The following is a 19,638-nucleotide window of genomic DNA, read 5'->3' as shown; positions in this document are numbered from 1 at the left end:
TCCCATGCCCCCTCCCTCTGTTTCTTTTGTTCTTTCTTGGGCTAGGGATTGAACCCAAGAGTATTCTACCTCAGAGCTACACCTTCAGCCTTTTTTATTTTGTAATAGGGTCTTCCTAAATTGCTGAGGCTGGCCTCAAACTTGTGGTTCTCCTGTCTAGAGCTCCTTTCTCTCTTCAACTCCATTAGCAAAACCTCAAAGGAGTTCCTACTTCTTTGAGTAATCACAGCAACCTGATTCATGTTCAAATAAATGAAGAGGAAGAAAAGTGAGGTGGTGATTATGGGAAGAGGCATACGTGAGTAATCTCATTAACTAATCCTACATCTTAGGACAAAACCATCCCCAACATACATTTATTTCTCTTGGGCCTGTTTTTATGTTAAAAGGTAAAAATAAAAGTGCTGTTGCCAGCTATGACAGAAGACATACCACAAGAAATAAATGTTCTTTCTCACTCAGGTCACGCTCCTCGGTTCCCCTGTGGCAGAGCAGATGTGTCTTTGGTTTTACCTGGGTCGCTTGAGCACTGTGGTCATTGAAATAATTAATGGTTGTTGCCATAGACAGATGCAACTTTCTTTCATTAACATCTAAAGGGATAAGCCTGGGATGACTTGATACAGATGTTTCCCAGTAACACAGCAGGCTTTGGAACCCTGAGTCTTCCATGCCCAGTCCTCGGCTCTAGGATGCATCTGCAGGCAGTGGAGACCTGTGCTTGGCCAGGTATTGTCCTGGGGGTGCACGTGTGTCAGCCTCCTAGGTGTTTCTGGGTAAGACCAGAAGTTGGACCAGAGACCTGTCCAGACAGCTCTTGGTTTCTCCTCCCTGGGTTTTCTGTCCTAAACCAATCAAAGAAAGAAGTGTGCCACATTCCAGCTGATGGCTGCAATAAATTGTACCTATGCAGGAAAACCTGCTGTCTCATCATTTCAACTGTATCATCCCAAGAGGCCCCATGAACCAGGATGTTCAACTTCCCCCCTCAAAAGCCTCAGCCATTCCAGGATGGGCAGGGCAGTAGAGCAGGTGTGATCAAATGGACTTTAACCTGGGTGAGGTCAGCTCGCAGAGGCTCAGGATTAATCACTTCAGTGATGTTAAAGTGGAAGTAGGGCTGGTAAAATTGGGAGGGGAAGATGGGAAGGAGGACTAGTATAAGGATGAACGTTCAAGAAAATATAGACAACAGCCCTGGGTTTGTGCACTTGACTTTAAATAAGGTCTATTTATAGAGAACATACACTGACACTTTCAGTTTCGGAGTCTTAAGTTCAGTCATTTATTCATCAACGTGCTTTTATTGAGCACTGACTTAGGGTCATGTCATTCTAAGTGCTAGAGAGTTTCTTGGAAGCTTACATTCCAGTTAGGGAAGATAAATCGGGCATAAAGAAGTAAATATCAGCTGGGCATCGTGGCGCATGCTTGTAATCCCAGCATTAGGGAGGCTGAGACAGGAGGATCATGGTTCTCGGGCACCTTCAGCTCCTAGTGAGGCCCTTTGCAACTCAGTGAGACCCTGTTTCAAGATAAAAAAAAAAAAATAGGGCTGAGGATATAGCTCAGAGGTAGAATGCCCCTGGGTTCCATCCCCAGTACTGGAAAAAAAAATAGAAGTAAAATCAGAATAAAGTGGTAGAGCTAGGAGGAGACATTTGGATTGACATCTGAATGTCAGAAAGGAGCAATTAGACAGCTGTGGTGGCACACACCTATAATCCCAGTATTTGGGAGGCTGAGATAGGAGGATCAAGTTGTTTGAGGACAGGTTTAGCTAGCAGATTCTATTTCAAAATAAAAAATAAAATAGTACTGGGGGTATAGCCCAAAGGTAGAACGCTTATCAAAACAAAAATTAGCCAGGCATGGTGGCACATACCTGTAATTTCAGTACTTGGGAGTCTGAGACAGGGGAGGATTCCAGGTTTGATACCAATCTCAGCAACTTAGGGAGACACTCAATAGCCTAGGGAGACTCTGTTTAAAAAATTAATAAATAAAAAGGGATAGAATTGTAGCTCTGAGGTAGAATGTTCCTGGGTTCAATTCCCATCCAAAAAAAAAAAAAAAAACTACATAATATGGAAAAGTGCCCAAAGATGACTTGGTCTTCAAGCTGCCTCAAAACACATTGCTCAGATTCAACCAGAATATTCCAGAGAAGACAGCTCTTGTTCTGATGGGACTGAAAAAAGGAGGGGGGCTTTAGTCATGTGACTGAGCCTGTGTCAACAAAACTGTGATGGCATAAATATGCCATAAGTCACTGCGCTGTGCTTTGATAGTGGAACGGAAACTTCCAGAAACCCTACTCTGCCTGTCTCCTCCTAGAAGATGAGGAACAGAGATTACAAAGCCCATTTTTGCCACAGGCCTCGGGGTAGCTTTTCAAGGTGCCCCTCAACAAATATACTTACATGTACATGTGACATTGACCTGGTGACTGGTTTACATAAGGAGCAAAGTGATTCACTCTCTGCTTTCAAAAATTTCATTTTAAAATTTCAGCTAGATTCCTTGGCTAACCAGGTGATTCAGTCAGAGCTCAAAACAATGTAGGGAAGACTACTCCCTGTTTTACAACTTGGTTTAAAAATTTAGATGTCCTTTAAAATCCATAAACTTGAAATCCCTTTAGAAGCATGTAGTGAAGACCTCCGAGATGAATTAGAGTTTTCTATGCCCATCACTCTAGCCTGGGGCACTTTTGTCAGGCAGAAGACATTCAAGGTTTTCTCTACATCTAGACTCTGCCTACTTTTCCCACTCCATCCTTAACAATCTCCCCTTCCTGTCCATGCTCCAGGTGATGTGAATTATTATCATAGTCTTCCAAATGCACTGCGCTACCCCGCTTACTGTGATCATTTATTACCACCAAGGAATTCTAGACATTAACAAATGTAGTGAAGGACTTGCTGGGCAGAAACATTAGAGCGGAGCTCAACTGAAAGAGTGTCATTGGGTTGAGGGTCTCAGCTCTGTGTCCTCAACCATGTACCCCTGTACAATATATCCTCTTTTTTTATTTTTACTTTTCATGTCAGTAGAGATTGAACCCAGGGGCATTCTACTGGCTTGTCTCCTGTTGAATTAGGTCTCTGGTGATGATTTCCCAGAGATTGCTGCAACAATTTAATCAGTGGGTGGGAAATATAGGGAGAAGTGGGGGCATGGTGCTGTATGCTTGTAATCCCTTTGTGCTGTCTACTTGGGATGCTGAGACAGGAGGATCACAGGTTCATTGCCAGCCTCGGCAACTTGTAAAGCCCTCTGAAACTTAGTGAGAACCTGTTTCAAAATAAAAAATAAAATAGGGCTGGGGGCGTAGCTTGGAGGTAGAATGTCCCTGGGTTCAATACCCTGTACTGCGAAAGAAAGAAAGAAAGAGAGAAAGAAAGAAAAAAAGAAAGAGAAAAAAAAAAGAAATGAAGGGTGAAATGGTAAAGTGAAAGGGCATATTGAACTAAACCTGAATGAATTACTTCTTTCTCTTATTTTTCACCCCACAGGGTGGAAATGGGTTTCCCATTTCCCAGTAGTGCTGCAGGCAGTAATATCCTTGGTCGCACCATTTTCCAGTCCTGATCCAAGCTTGCCTACCCTGCTTATTCTTTGATCATCATCATCATCATCATCATCATCATCATCATCATCATCATCGATACTGAGAATTTAACATCAATACTGGGGATTATAGGTCTGTGCCACTACACCCAGCTTCATTCTTCATTTTTAAGGCTCCTCCTATCCAGAGAGCCAGAGAGCTTTAAGGCTCTGGGTACCTGGAAGTTTCTTTCCTGTTTCTACAAATTCCATCAGAACATTCACCGGACTGTCACCACATCTCGACTTACAGTCCACCACACTTGCTTTTATGGCTTGGGCACAAGAGCTAGGGATGTAGACAGATACTCTTGTCCAGGCGTGCAGAGAAGCACCTCCTAACTCTCCATTTCCTCTCCTCAGGGAAACCCTCTTCTGGGTCATAAACCTCATGGAGATTTGTCCAGGGCCTTGGCCACCACATGCCCTGGAGTAGACTCATGCCATGTCAAGGAGGAGGAGAGGAACACACTGTGGACAGTCTGGTTACCTCCTTGTAGCCATTCTCCACTCTCCTGCCCACCAGCTGAGTGAATACAGAATCCACAGGGCTACTTCTGAGGGCTGCTGACTGGTTCTGGATCAACTCTGCCCAATAGTTGCAGTGTATATTGCCCTTCTGGAAAAACAAGGTGAAATAGGTCAGGTTGAAACTTTTCTTCAAAATACAAGAAGTAAATAGCAGAAGCAGGAGGGGGCAGGACAGCAGAGAGCCCCCAAGTCATCAGCTGTTCTTCAGGTGTGACCTCCCGCTGGCCGCCCCGTGAGCTTAGGGTTATGGTTGGAGAAGACTGGTTACTAGTTTCAAAACAAACAAGGTCCTCAGATCCTCTGAGCAGCTAAAGGAACAGGATACCTCATTAAGATGCATTATTAGATGTATTCCATCATATCCTCTGAACAGATCTGTATTTACAAAGGAGGCTGGTCTTGGCTGGACAAATGGTGGTCAGAGATAGATCGAGGTGATAATCTCAGAACACAGCACCAAGTGTTTTTGGCATGGGCCATGATGTGCAGGCCAAATGGAGGAGGTAGAGGAAGAAAAGCCGAAGGCTGCATAAACGCATGGACTCTAATAGTCCACCTGGGTTAGAAACTCGCCGTGTTTTCAAGAGGGGTTAGCCATGGTGGTGTGAACCTGACAATGGTGATGAGCCTATTTCTGTCCTTTTGCTATCGGATCCTAGCTCTTTGAATTTAGATAACGTACAAGTGCACATAGACCGTGTGTTTATGCTGTGTGTTTATGTGTTTATTGCCATCAGTTCTTACCACAGCAGCAGGGTGGAGACTGGGCAATTCCTGGCTCTTTTTTTTTTTTTCTTCTGGGAATTGAACACATGGGCATTCTACCTCTGAGCTACATGCCTACAGCCCTTTTTAATCTTTTATTTTGAAACAGGATCTCACTAGGTTGCCGAGGGTCTTGTGAAATCGCCGAGGCTGGCCTTGAACCTGCAATCCTCCTGTTTCAGCCTTCCAAGTACTGGAATTATAAGCATGTGCTACCATGCCCGACTTCCCCACCACAACCCTTAAGTTGCCCCTCCCCCGCCTGACACAGTCTCTTCACCACAGCAGGAAGCGCTATCTTTAGAAAGTATAAATCAGGTTACTTTGCTTTCTGGCTTAAAATTCTCAAAGGCTTCCCTTTCCAACCAGATCAAAACCCTATCGAGCTGACGTAATTATCCTCCTGCCTGGCTTTCCCAAGTAACCCACAATTTGGTGCCTGGCCAGTGACACCAGCCTCCTCTCTGTCTCTTGAACACACAAAGCTTGGCCCCCACTGGGCCTCAGCCCCTGCTGTTCTTTCTACTATTGGCTCTTTGCCCAGAGCTTGTTGTGGCTGGTCTCCTCCCATTATCTGGGTCTCGATTCATACCTACTTTTTAGAGGGGTCCTAACAGACCACCTTGGATAAATCATCACCCTCTTCCCACCACTACTCCGTCCCAGTATCCTACCATAGCTGCTTTTGGCACTTGCAAGTACTTCAAATTAAACTATTTCTGCTGGGCGCAGTGGTGCACACCTGTAATCCCAGTACTTTGGAGCTGAGACAGGAGGAGCGCAGGTTCAAGGCCAGCCTCGGCAACTTGGGGAAACCCTGTTTCAAAATATGAAATAGTGTTGGGGGCGTATAGTTCAGAAGTACAACACTCTTGGGTCCAGTCCCCAGTACTACAAACAAAATTATTTTAAAAATTCTGTTCATGTGTGTTTTGTCTGACTACTCCCCTTTTCCCCTTCCAACACTAGAATATAAGTTCAATTAGGTCAGGAACTCAGAGTCTTTTAGTCGCTGCTGTATCCCCAGTATCTGAAACAGTGTCTCACCTAATAAATATTATTGGCTATCTGATAATTCGACAGATTTAACACTTGGTAAGATGTATGTGCTCAATGAACAAATAATCATGGAACCATGGTGACTGACTCTCAATTGCATTATGCTGAGTAAAGACATCAGATTTCAAAAGTCTGCCGATAGTGTAAAATTTCACTTACATAGCGTAGAAAAGGCAAAACTATAGAAATTACCAGAGGTTGGGGCAGAGGTCGTCGGGGTTGACTGTAAAGGAACCCAAGGGAACTTTGGGAGGATGCAGAACCATTCATTCTATAGCTTATTTTTGATGGCAGTTTTATGTTTGTGTGTTGAAACTATAAGAACTGCTTCATTCCACAGGATGAATTTTTCTTGTACATAAAGTATACTTCATCATCTTGATTTTATTCAATTTCCTGACAAAGGCCTTCACTTATCCAGGAATAAGTGTCTAATGATCTGTAGAAAGGTTCTCATATTGAACCTCTGATGAACAGTCGCAGGAACACACATTTCCAGGGCAGAAACTATAGGATCCGCATGATGTGGAAAAGCAAGGCTTGGGGTTTGAATTTCAGTTTTACCATGTACAGGGTATCTCAGTAAATTTTCTTAGTTTAAGCAACCAAAACTAGCTCTGGCCAGCCTGTCCACCTCTTGACTCTATTAACAACTGGAAAAAAGAATGATATAGCTCCTGGGCTCCTTTTGGGAGGAGATGTCTGAAATTATGCTCCCACCATGACCACATGAAATGGAAGGGATTTGATCTCCCCAAAGAAAACCAGGTGCTCTTAGGAGTCCCAGCAGTGCAGACTTACAAATGTCCAGTATGCTATGTGGCCTTACAAAACCTCTCTGAACCTCAGTTCCTCACACTTGATACCTCTTAGAATTATAAGCATCTAGCAAAATATATTAAATGTCTCAAAATAACTAGATTAAATGTTACTTTATAAATGTCATTTCCTAGCTGGGTACGGTGGCACACTCCTTTAATCCCAGTACTTGGGAAGCTCAGACTGAGGACTGTAGGTTCGAGGCCAGCCTCAACAATTTAGTGAGGCCTTATCTCAAAGTTTAAAAAATAGCCAGGCGTGGTGGCGCACGCTTGTAATCCCAGCATTTGGGAGGCTGAGACTGGAGGATCACAGTTCGAGGACAGCCTCAGCTACTTAGTGAGGCCCTCTGCAACTTAGTGAGACAGACCCTGTTTCAAAATAAAGAATAAAAGATAGGGTAGGGGATGTGGCTTGGAGGTTGAATGCCCCTGAGTTCCATCCCCAGATCTGCAAAAAAAAAAAAAAATAATAATAATAATAGTAATAATAAAATAATTTTAAAAATAATTTTTAAAAAAGAGCTAAGAGATATAGCTGGAAAGTATAATTCCCCTGAGTTCAATCCCCAGTTCAAATACATGCATACATACATACATACATAAATAACTTTCCCTTTTCTTCTTCCTTTTGCTTTGTGTCTTAAACTTGTGCCTCTATGAACTCCTAAATTCAGTTAGTAATTTACATAGTTATCCAAGGTAGAAATCCAGGGATTTTTGTTGTTTTTACCTCCTATATACATTATACCCATTTCCAGTGCACTATTACATTGATTTTAAACTGCCCTTCTGAAACACATGAACTCTGACATGGACACTTATCTGAGCCATCTGTGTACAGCCAGCATGTATCTGTTCAAAAGAGGTGGTTAATAAATGTTTGCCAGCCCGGTGTGGTGGCACATGCTTGTCAGCCTAGTACTTGGGAGGCTGAGACAGGAGGAATGCAGGTTTTAGGGCAGCCTAAGCAATTTAAGTGAGGCTTTCAGCAACCTAGTGAGATCTTGTTTCCAAATAAAAAATGAAATAGATCTGGATGTGTAACTCATAGGTAGAACACCTATGGGTTCAATTCCCAGTACCACATACACTAAATAAATAAATAAATAAATAAATAAATAAATAAATGTTTTCCAATTGAATAAAATGAACAAAATAGTTATTATCAACTGAGCAAGACAGAGGTGATCGTCTTCAGAAGTTCTTTTATCTCAGTATCAAAGGGCTGGCATCCACGTGGCTATTCCGTTTACAGACTCACAATAAAAGTCCAGTCTGGTGACACTGAATGCCAGCATTGTAGGTGACTTTTGTCTAGAAAAGGTGAATGCAGGTGTGGCTGTGGGTAGGGATGGAGCACACGGAGGCTAGCCAGAAGGGTGATTCACAAGACTTGACTACAATTTTCATCAGATTTTATTCAGGCATGGAGAGCAGACAGTTTCAGGCTGTCTTCCTTAGCAGGTCTTCAAGTATAAAAACCGTGATGGATTAAAAATAGGCGCATCTGGCTTATATTTCAGATGTGTCAGTGGGTGAAGCTTAGACTTCATGGTGAAAGACAAAATGATGTGAATTTCTGCCTAGATCTTGCGCCTTCTTGCCTCATGCAGAGGCACAATAGAAAGACACCGGCCGGTCTGATGTTCTCTTAAGAGGCTGCCTCAGCTGGGGACTCAGAGTTCAGCCTCACTGAGCATCAGAGACCAGCCTGGCCAAGACCACCTGGGCTGTGGGAGGACTCTGATAAGGCTGGGGACAAGGTTTACTTCAAGGAAAAACTGCATCCAACATGGACCCAGAAATCAGCTGCTAAATGGAGCCCCAGACAATTTAAACTAATTTGATCAGTTGTTGCTGTCATCCTGGGGATTGAAACAGGGCATTCTGCCTCTGAGCTACCTCCCTAGTCCTATTTAATTTTTTACTCTGAAACAAGATCTCACTAAGTTGCAAAGGGCCTTGGCAAATTGCTGAGGGTGGCCACAAATCTTTGCTCCTCCTGTGTCAGCCTCTCAAGTATTAGCATCACAGAAGTATGCCACCATACTCGACTTAATTCTATCAGTTTCAAAAATATAAATGTCCAGGCACTACTTTTATGAATTGACTTAATATTCTCATTAGCATTTCTTTCACTAAGCTCTCTAGGTGGTTCCAAACGTTCAAACAGGTTGAAAAACACAGGCAAAGAGGGAGGAGAGAAGTCCCCTTCCTACTTGGTTGTGGCAGGGCTGCCTGCTCGGTTCACCAAAAGCTCTGTCAAGTACCTTAGACTAACGTGAAAGAGGAGAAGCCTAGATGCCCCTCTTGTATTTTATACCTTTAGCACTGAAACGTGACCTGACAAGTGCTCATTCTCACTACTCTGATGCTAGCGGGGCTGTGACAATGAGCAGGAGGCATAACAATTGCCTGGGAGCAAAATCTGGATCTGGAGCCTGAGCTCATGAAAAGTTCCCACCGACAAAGTCAAAAGCTGATAAAAGATTGATAGGTACTGGGGTGGAGGGAAGAGAAATCTTAAATTACTCTTCTATTTCTCTAATAAGACAGAAAATAGCATTAATCAATAGTAGTACTGTTTATTCTTTATTGAAGATGGTCAATGGGCAAGAAACATGAAAGTTATTCATAGAGGTTTTTTTTTTTATACTAAGGATTGAAATCAGAGACATTCTGCTTTGGAGCCTCACCCCTGAACCTTTTTATTTTTATTTACTTTTCTCAATTTTTTTTTATTGGTGCATTGTAGTCATACATTTTAATGAAGTACAAAATGGTAGGTATTTTTATTTTCTATTTATTTTTATTTATTTATTTTTGTGGTACTAGGGGTGGAACCCAGAGGCTTTCTACCTCCAGGCTATACTCTCAGACCTATTTTATACTTTATTTGGAAACAGGGTCTTACTTAGTTGCTGAGAGCCTCACTAAGTAGCTGAGGCTGGCTTCAAACCTGTGTGATTCTCCTGTCTCAGCATCCCAAGCATGGGGATAACAAGCGTGCGCCACCACGCCCGGCTTTGTTTTCTCTTTTAAAATAGGGTCTTGAGCCAGGCGTGGTGGCGCACGCTTGTCATCCTCGGGCTTGGGAGGCTGAGACAGGAGGATCGTGCAGATTCAAAGCCAGCCTGGCTGGCTTAAGAGACCCTGTTTCCAAACAAAAATATAAAAAATAGGTGTCTGGGAGTGTAGCCCAGAGGTAGAAGGGTTTACAGGAACCCCAATACCACCTAAATAAATAAATAAATAAATAAATAAATAAATCAGGGTCTTGGTAAATTGCTGAGGCTGGACTCAAATCTGAGATCCTCCTGTCTCTGCCTCCCAAGTACTGAGATCACAGGTGAGTGCCATCACATCCATTATTCATGGAGTTTTAAAGGGACAGCTAACCCTCCAATAGCATGTACATAATACACACAATTAATATAGACTGAGTAATGTGTGTAACATATACATCATACACACGTATAATCTGAAGGTGAAGTAGAACGTGGCCCTTTGCAAATGATCTGACAAATGGATGAGCAGTTGGGTTAGAGGAAAGACCCGCATTTGATGTTCGCAGACCTCACTCAAGCCCTAAATGCACACTGTACGTTCACCCTGAATGCGTCTCTTCATTGATAACACGTGGTTACTACTAATGTGTTTGTCACTAGGTTGTAATGAGATACTGTGTGAGAAAGTGCTTTGGAAACAGAAGCATGTCGCCTGAACATTGATGATTTTAATTTGTCGCAAGGGACTAACACCTGAGTGAGTTAGCCTAGCTTCAGAAGAGTTGAAGTCCATAATGTGTCAACCTCCAAGAAAAACACAGAGATCAGCCTATAATAAAAAAAAAAAACTTTTATTGGGGAATAAGCAGAATATGACTGCAATTGTATTTCCGGGCGGTGGCTTCTGGGATGTCAGAGGGAAGGCTGGGATTTATTGGGGGGAAAGCAAAGCTACATTGTGGGGCTTAAAAGAAAGTCCACCGGCACGTGGGGTGTTCTGCAGGGACCTCAGAGTTCCTATTGGCGGGAGGTGGCTGCAATTCCTGGTGAAACTAGTATTAAAGTCAGAGCAGGCAGTGTTGCTAATCCAGCTCCCAAGAGGCTGCGCCAGGCAAGTGTCCTTGTGTAAGCGGCTAGCTGTCCTTGTTCTGCATGCCGTCCTCATGTGATTCATGTAGTAAAAGGCAGTTTGGGAAAATGTCGTATCCTAGTTCCTGTTTTCAGAAAAAATATGCGACAGCCCTCCCTTCCTGCCCTTCCCCAGTTCTATTTGCCTTAGCTGGATGTGAAGACACCATTTTGAATCTGACAGTGTTTTGAATCCATAAGGGGATATTTGTTAATTTAAAAATTGAAAGCCGGGTATGGTGGCGCATGCCTGTAATTCCAGTACTTGGGAGGCTGAGACAGGAAGACTGCAGGTTCAAGGCCAGCCTCAGCTACTCAGTAAGGCCCTCCTCAACTTACTGAGACCCTGTTTCAAAAATAAAGAATAAAACAACATGGCTGGGGGTATAGCATGGAGGTAGGATGCCTCTGGGTTCAATCCCCAGTATAGTAAAAAAAAAAAAAAATCACAAATGGGAAATATAAAGGTTAACGGGAGAGAACATCTATTAAAAGACATGTTTTCCTTCTACTCACCTGCTATCTTCTTCTCTCAGAGGTAATTGTTAACAATGTCTCAAGTATGTTGAAATTTTCTGTACACAGATACATAGATTTTGTGTGTATGTTTGTGTGTGGTACTGGAGATTGAACCCAGGAGCATTCTACCTTTGAGCTATATATCCAGCCCTTTTTTTTTTTTTTTTTTTTTTTTTTTAGTGGTACCAGGGTTCCTGGAAGCCCTTCTACCTCCAGGCTACACTCCCAGACCTATTTTTACATTTTTATTTGGAAACAGGGTCTCCTAAGCCAGCGCACGCAGCTGGCTTCGAACCTGCGCGATCCTCCTGTCTCTGCCTCCCAAGCGCGGGGATTACAAGCGTGCGCCACCGCGCCCGGCTATCCAGCCCATTTTATTTTGAAACAGGGTCTCGCTAGGTTCCTGAGAGTCTTGCTAAGCTGCTGAGGCTGTCCTCAAATCTGTGAACCTGCTGTCTCAGACTCCCAAATCCTGGGATTACAGGTGTGTGCCACCACACCTGTCTAGATAGATTTTTTTTAGTTATAGAAATAGAAACAACCAATGGAGCAGAATAGAAGACTCAGAAACAAACCCACACACTTACAGCTAACTGATTTCTAACAAAGGGGCCAAAAATAAATACTGTTCAACCAATGGTGTTGACAAAACTGATTAACCATATGCAGAAAAATGGAAATAAACCCCACTTTTTCACTTCTACACAAGAGTCAATTCAAGATGGATAAAAGACTTTGAAATAAAACCAGAGACCTGGAGGCTCCTTGAAGAGGGCATAGGTCCAACACTGCAACACATAGGCACAGATAAAAACTTTCTCAATAAGACCCCAAAAGGCACAACAAACTAAAAGGTGATTCAATACGTGGGACTGCATAAAACTGAAGAGCTTCTGTTCAGCAAAGGAAACTGTCAAGAACCTCAATCGAGAGTCAACAGAATGGGAGAAGATTTTTGCCACCTACTCCTCTGATAGAGGACTAATATCTAGAATATACAGAGAACCAAGAAACTCAGCACTAAGAAAACAACCCAATTAAAAATGGGCAAGTGAATTAAATAGATACTTCACGAAAGAAGAAATTCAATAAATGCATTTAAAAAATGCTCAACATCACTGGCAATCAAGGAGATGCAAATCAAAACTACCCTGAGATTTCACCTGGGAGTGTAGCTCAGAGGTAGAAGGGTTTCCAGGAACCCCAGTACAATCCAGCAATACCACTTCTGGGTATCTACTCAAAAGAAAGGAAACCAAACTACCAAACTAATGCATGTGTATCTATGTTCATAGCTGCACAATTCACCATAGCCAAACTATGGAACCAGCCAAGATGTCCATCAACAGATGAATGGATTACAAAACGATGGCATACGTACACAGTGGAATTTTACTCAGCTATAAAAAAAACCACAATTACATCATTTTTAGGGAAATGGATGGAACTGGAGGACATTATGCTAAGTGAGATTAGTCAGTCACAAAAAGTAAGAAATTGGAGAGAATAAGCTAGGGAGAAATGGGTAACAGGAGGAATTCTAGATGAAGAAGGAGATCCTATAGAGGAGCAAATGAGGCGACCTAACTGAGGAGATGGGAGGGGGAGGAAGGAAATTCTCTAAAGCACATGAGGTACTTAAACAAACATCAAAGTCAATCACTAAGCCAAGCAAGGGAAGGAGGGATGGGGAGGGAATGAGTGGGGATTGGGTAAGGGCTAGCTGGGTGATGTATGCATGTATATCTCCACAAGTCTTTTATCCCATTAAGATATATGACTATAACGCACTCATAAAAAAGGGAAAAAAGGCAGAAACAGAAGCCAACTGACCACCCATCCATATCGATGTCCAAACGTGAGGCTTAGGACTTAGACTCTGCAGTCAGGGCCACACTATCATCTGAGCTACTTTGCTCATCTCAATTTACTCTCACAGCCACCCCGTGAAGTTATTATAAGTATCACATTTCTCAGATGGTGAGGTTGAAGTCTAGGTATGGGTTGCATTTGAGATCTTTTAAGAGTAGAATATTATGAGTAGCCCATTCTCTGAATAGCTTGTGTTCCTTGTAAGTTTTAACTAAAAATGTAACACATGTTCATTAAACATGATTTTAAAATAAAGAAAGAAAGAGGAACAAACTCTGTTCTCTACTCATCACCTGGATACTGTCTCTAGTGGTGATTGGGAAGGGCAAGAACAGCCAGGGAAGACTTCCCAGCAAAGAAGGTACCCGTATCCTCTGCCCACGACTCTCCCACCTCTAATGCCATGGCCTTCAGTGCAGATTCTTGTTATATGGTCTTGCCACTGATCTCCCACATTTTACTTCAATTTAGCAAATATCTATTGACTATTGCCATACCCACTTATATCAATGCCTTTTGACGGATTGAAGGTAGAGGAAAAAGGAGGGACCCTGGGTTCAAACAATTGGAGGGCTGGTATCACCATTCAGAGACCAGTGGGATTTATGGGGAAACAGCAGGATCTAGGAGAGGACAAGAGGGGATCAGTTGCAATTAAGATGCTGTGGAGCAGACCATGGACTTGTGAACAGGTAGTTAAATGTATTTCGATGGGGATGATGGTAGATATGATTTGAGGATGGCTGGACAGTCTGATTTTCACATGTGATTATGCAAGTGGGAGTGTCCAGCAGGTGATAAAGCTCTGAGTCTGGTGCTTGGGAGAGAGGCTGGAGCAATCATTTTAGATAACAGATGGAGCTAGTGTGAAGAATTCAAGGGAGGAAAATGAGGAGTTTCCTTCGTGATCTGTTTCTCTACATAGTCCATGCCTCTGCAGCCAGCCCAGTTTTCCTTCCCCTATCACGCTGGGCAGCCCACACTGACATTTCTTCTAAAGCTACTCAGAGTCTTCACTTTCAATGTTTAAGTTGAAAACTTTATTAATGAGAATCCTGTAAGTGTGTGTGTGTGTGTGTGTGTGTGTGTGTGTGTGTGTGTTACAAGGGATTGAATCCAGGGGCATTCTACCTCTGAGTTATGCCTTCAGCCCTTTTTTAAATTTTGAAACAGGGTTTCACTAGGTTACTGAGTCTCACTAAGATGCTGAGGCTAGTCTCGAACCTGAGATCCTCCTGTCTCAGCCTTTCGAGTAGTACTGGGATGATAGGTGTGCACCATCACACCCCACTAGAATCCTGTAATGTAAGGCCTCTCAAGAAAGTCATTCCATGCTTCTTTTCTTCTCTTTTTCTTGTTGTGCGGGGGATTGAATCCAGGGGCAATCTACCTCTGAACTCTACCTCCAGCCCCATTTCATTTCATTTTTACAAATTTTGAAACAGAGTCTCACGAAGTCACTGAGGGCCTCGCTAAGTTGCTGGGGCTGGCTGCAAACCCGTGATCCTTCTCCCAGCCTCCCAGTGCTGGGATGGCAGGCGCGTGCCACCACGCCTGGCTCACTTCATGTTTCTGAATCTTCTTCCTCAATTATGAAAGAAACGGAGCACATTAAATGACTTAAAGAGGCATCTTCTACCTATAACTTTCCATGATTCAGTCGTTCCACCCACATGTTCACAATGAATGGTGTTTACAGTCTTTCATAAAATGGAGCAACAGGAGAAGAAGGGTTGGAATTACTACTGTGAATGAGGCGGTAAACAGAGTTATAAGATCTCAGTGGCCACTATGGCCGTCTCCAGGGCTAATTGTCACCAGTCCCTCTACAAAAAGCACTTTCGTAATTATCCACGCCTCTTAGGAAACGTGTGGCTCTAACTCATGGGATAAAGTGTGAGGAGATTATTTGAGGATGTCTTGCCTGGTTTTATTTAAAATCTCTTCTACTGGGGTTTATTCTGAAACTTTCCCTGTGGCCATTGTGGTTTCCACCTACATTACTTGAGAAGGTCTGTGTCTTTAAAACCAACAAATTCAGTGAAGACATGGGATGTAGCTCTTCTACCAACTCATTTAGTACAGACTCGGGACCGAGACACACATCTATTGGTCATGGAAGAGACCTTTGCCACCACAGCAAGTGTGTCATTCAGCTCTCCGGTCCTATTTCCAATAACTGAGATAATCTACATATAAAGAGAGGTGGTTTTCTTTGACTTGAAGTTTTGGATGTTGCAGTCCATGAGAGGGCAAACCCCTGGCTTTTAGGGCTCTGGTTGGGAGGCAGCACATCCTGGCTAGAGCAGGAGACAGAGTGGGACCAGTGCCTCATGACTGGGACACAAAAGAGGGGAAGAAGAAGGAGCCGGGGCCCACTGTCTCCTTCCAGGCTGATGCCCCCAGGACCCGCAGGTCTCCCGCTGGGCCTTATCTCCTGGATCCCCCCACCTCCCCTAATGCCAAACTGGGTGCTAAGCCTGTAAACCATGAACCTTGGGGGAGATCCCAGATCCAAACTCTAACGCCAAGTAAGTGAGTCTACTGTGGACCACTGTAAATATTTCCTGGTCACGAGATGTGATCTCAAGATCAAGTTATCAGTTACACCCTAAAATCTCATACCTTTACTGCCTTGATAAATATGAGCAGGATTCACCTAAAAAATGATGTAGATATCTTGTAAGGGTTTTTTCACTTAAGATTCCTTATTCATCAGTTTAGTTTTTTTAGGCTAAATCTAACAGCCTAAGTTCTTTGCCTATAAGTCTAATTCCTTTGGCCCCATTTTATAATCAAGTTTTGCATTTATTTGAATATCTACAATACCAGTGCAAATAGCTGTAAACCTAACTATGGCTAGACTAACTTTGGGCAAGAATTATATGCAAAATATTTAACCATCAGTGTAATGTGGGTGCCCACCAATCAGAACGGTGATGGGTAGGAGCAAGAGAGAGAGCTGCTCCACCGTGATGTAGTAGACTATAGGATGGCATTAAGCTAGAATATTTTTATTTCTGTTTTGTGACAGCTCTTTTAAACTTGAAAATTTCCAGGGACCCAGCAGGTTACGTAAACAAGTGAAGGGGGCTAAGTGCAAGAAAAATAGTCTAGTGAGATCAGTCTGACTCCAGAGCTCAGCAGCTTTCCAAAAAGGACAGTCATTACTTGGCTCAGTTGATTGTTGATATTTGAAATGTAAACTGAAAATAATTTTCCAAAAGAATCTCCATTCTGGATTTTTGGCAAAACAACTGTATGGCTGGCCCGAGGGCTGCCAGTTTGCTCATGGTATTCTAAGCCAAGCCCATTCTTGCGTTTTCATTGGATGAAAACCATAGATTTCTATTTTGTTTTGAATACCTTTTCAGAAGAAATAGAAAGAAAATTTGAGCACTCTTCTTTTTTCCTTCTTTCTTTTTTTTTTTTTTTTTGGTACTGGGAATTTAACCCAGAAACATCTTACCTTTGAGCTACATTCCCCAGCCTTTTTAAAAATTTGAAATAGGGTCTCACCAAGTTGCAGAGGACCTCACTAAATTGCTGAGGCTGGCTGTGGATGTACAATCCTCATGTCTCAGCTTCTTAAGTGCTGGGATTACAGGTGTGGGCCACCATGCCTGGCTAAGAACTCACTTTTACTTCTTTAAGAAACAACATTGTTTTACCTGTAGTAAGTTTCTGTATGTTTAGGTGTGTAATAGGAAATTAAAAGGGAGAATCGACTTTTTTGAACGAATGTGTACTGATCCTATTTTATGACTTTACAAGTTCTCCAGTAAACTTGAAACTACATCCATCATGCTCTGCCTTATGCAACTTATAACCTCTGACCTTTGCTGACTCTTGACTTTTGCTGTTTTTCTGAGGAGCTTGAATTTCTTTTCCTAGTTAAATAAAAGGCAATGTAGATATGAAAAGGGTAAATCATCCTGACATCACCTGTATTCCTTCCCACTTCCCAGTTGGAACAATTTTCAATTAATCAGATTGAACTTTTGCTCCTTTTAAGCAGAGGGTGATGGGGTGTGTGCCAGGCACTGTTCTAGGTTCTGGGGATAGAGCAGACAAGGTCCTTGCTTTCTCAGAGCTTCCAACCTAAGGAGTTGACATAGTAAAAGAGAGAGTAGAAGCCAACCAGCAAGATAAAATGGCCTCTCAAATCTTGTAAGTCATCACTAATTACAGGAAGTGATAGGGATTTAAAAAATGGGTGATGTGACAGAGAAAGTGGGAGAGGCCCCCTTAGGGTGGTGGTCAAGGACACTTCTCTAAGAGCTAACATGTGGCCTGAGACCTAGAAGATGAAAATGAACCAAGGCTTTCCTCTCATTTATTTGTGGGCACATGGCTTGCATGTATGAACACATATATGTATGCATGCATGAATGAATGAATGAATAAACAGTGGTGATGCTGGGAAGAGAGTTCCAGCTAGAGGACTCACCAGGTAGGAAAGGTCTCAGCATCATTAAGGAATAAAAGTGAAATGAGTTGATCAGGGAGAGGCAGGTAGCATTACTAAGTGATGTGATGTGTGGTTATCTGTACTTAGATATAATGTGCTATTAAGAGACAGGCTCCGCAAATGGACTACCTAGATTCAAATCCTGCTTCATAACTTACTAGCTGTGTGGCCTCTGGCAAGCCGCCAACTGCTCTATGCCCAGTTTTCTTATCTATAAAATAGGGGGAATAATACTTTATATAAAATGGGGGGAATAGTACTTCATATAAATAAAGCAAATATAAATTTCAATCCAGTGCAATAGGCTTGTATTGAGGACTAAAGGAGCTAATTTTTTTTTTTTTTGGAGGTCCTGGGGTTCCTGGAAACCCTTCTACCTCCGGGTTACACCACTCCCAGACCTATTTTATACTTTTTAAAATTTGAAAACAGGGTATCTTAAGCCAGCCAGGCTGGCTTCGAACCTGTGCGATTCTCCTGTCTCCCCCTCCCAAGCGTGGGGATTACAAGCGTGCGCCACCACGCCCGGCTAAAGGAGCTAATTTTAAGATATGCTAAAAAAAAAATGTCCCAATCAATCAGCTTGAACAATCAGCTTGTAGTATTCTCCAAGAGCCAGCACTCAGTGTTGCAAGGCTGTTGGCAAATGACAGGTGAGTCCCTGAGAAAGAGGGCAAGTTTCAAGGACATGCAACAGTGGTACCTGGGAGGCATAGGGACTATAGTGACACCTGAAAGCAATGAGTTAAAGTAAGAAAATATATGAAAACTTAGGCAGGAATGAGAATAGAACTACCATTCCAGCCACTGGGTTGGGGTTCAGAGGCAACAGTCTCTGAGGCCTGTGAAGATCATAATGTCCACACAGAGACAGAAAATGAGTGGAGAAGGGCGGGCTGTAATGGACACTGTGCAGTACTGTCGAGACACCCCTCAATTCAACATACTTGTACCTCCAGCTACTAGGAGGGTTTCCAGCTCCTTCTGGAAATTGCCTAGGCCGCAGAGAACTGCCTGGCCTAAGACCACTGTCTGTATCCCATGGTGGTCACTGTGGAGTATAAAAAATTGATAAAGAAGATGGGCATGGTGGCGTATGCTTGTAATCCCAGCATTTGGGAGGCTGAGACTGGAGGATCGCAGTTCGCAGACAGCCTCAGCTACTTAGTGAGGCCCTCTGCAACTCAGTGAGACCCTGTTTCAAAATAAAGAATAAAAAATGGTGCAAGGGGTGTAGCTTGGAGGTCAAATGCCTCTGGATTCCATCCCCAGACCCGCAAAAAAACAAAAAAAATTGGTAAAGAATTTCATGAGGTAACAGTAAAGATTAATAAAAAGAAAAGGGAGAAAGGCCATTACAGACAAACTTCTACATCCAAAGGCATGTGGTTTGAAGCAGCTTGGTGTTCAGGAAACAACATATTAAGCTGTTATATTTTCCTGAGGGTAGTAGATGAAAAAGGTCCATGCTTCTTTGTTATTCTTCCCGTCCAGATGTGGAGTCTGTTTCCCTTCCCACACTTACTCTGGGCTGGCCAGAGCCTATTAACACAACACAGTGGAAGCGGTCTTGTGAAATTTCCATGGCTAGGACGTTTAGCGACCATCTTTTTAGAAGCCAGCTGCCATGCGAAGAAGCTTGGGCTGGACTGTTCTGATGAGACACTCTGTGCAGGGAAAGGCCATGCGGAGAAGCAGCACACACCTCAGCCGTCCACAAACAACCCCCAGATGTGTGGATGAGCCCATCTCGGACACTTCCGTCCCAGCTAGACTCCGGGATGAATGTATATGAACCACCCAGCCAAGTCCGGTAAACCCACGGAAGCAATCACTGCTGAAAGTCATTGTT

The sequence above is a fragment of the Muscardinus avellanarius genome (assembly GCF_963383645.1).
Source record: "Muscardinus avellanarius genome assembly, chromosome: 9".
In the NCBI taxonomy this organism is placed as follows: Eukaryota; Metazoa; Chordata; class Mammalia; order Rodentia; family Gliridae; genus Muscardinus; species Muscardinus avellanarius.
The sequence above is the reverse complement of the archived record's forward strand: the minus strand, read 5'-3'. Positions refer to the sequence as shown.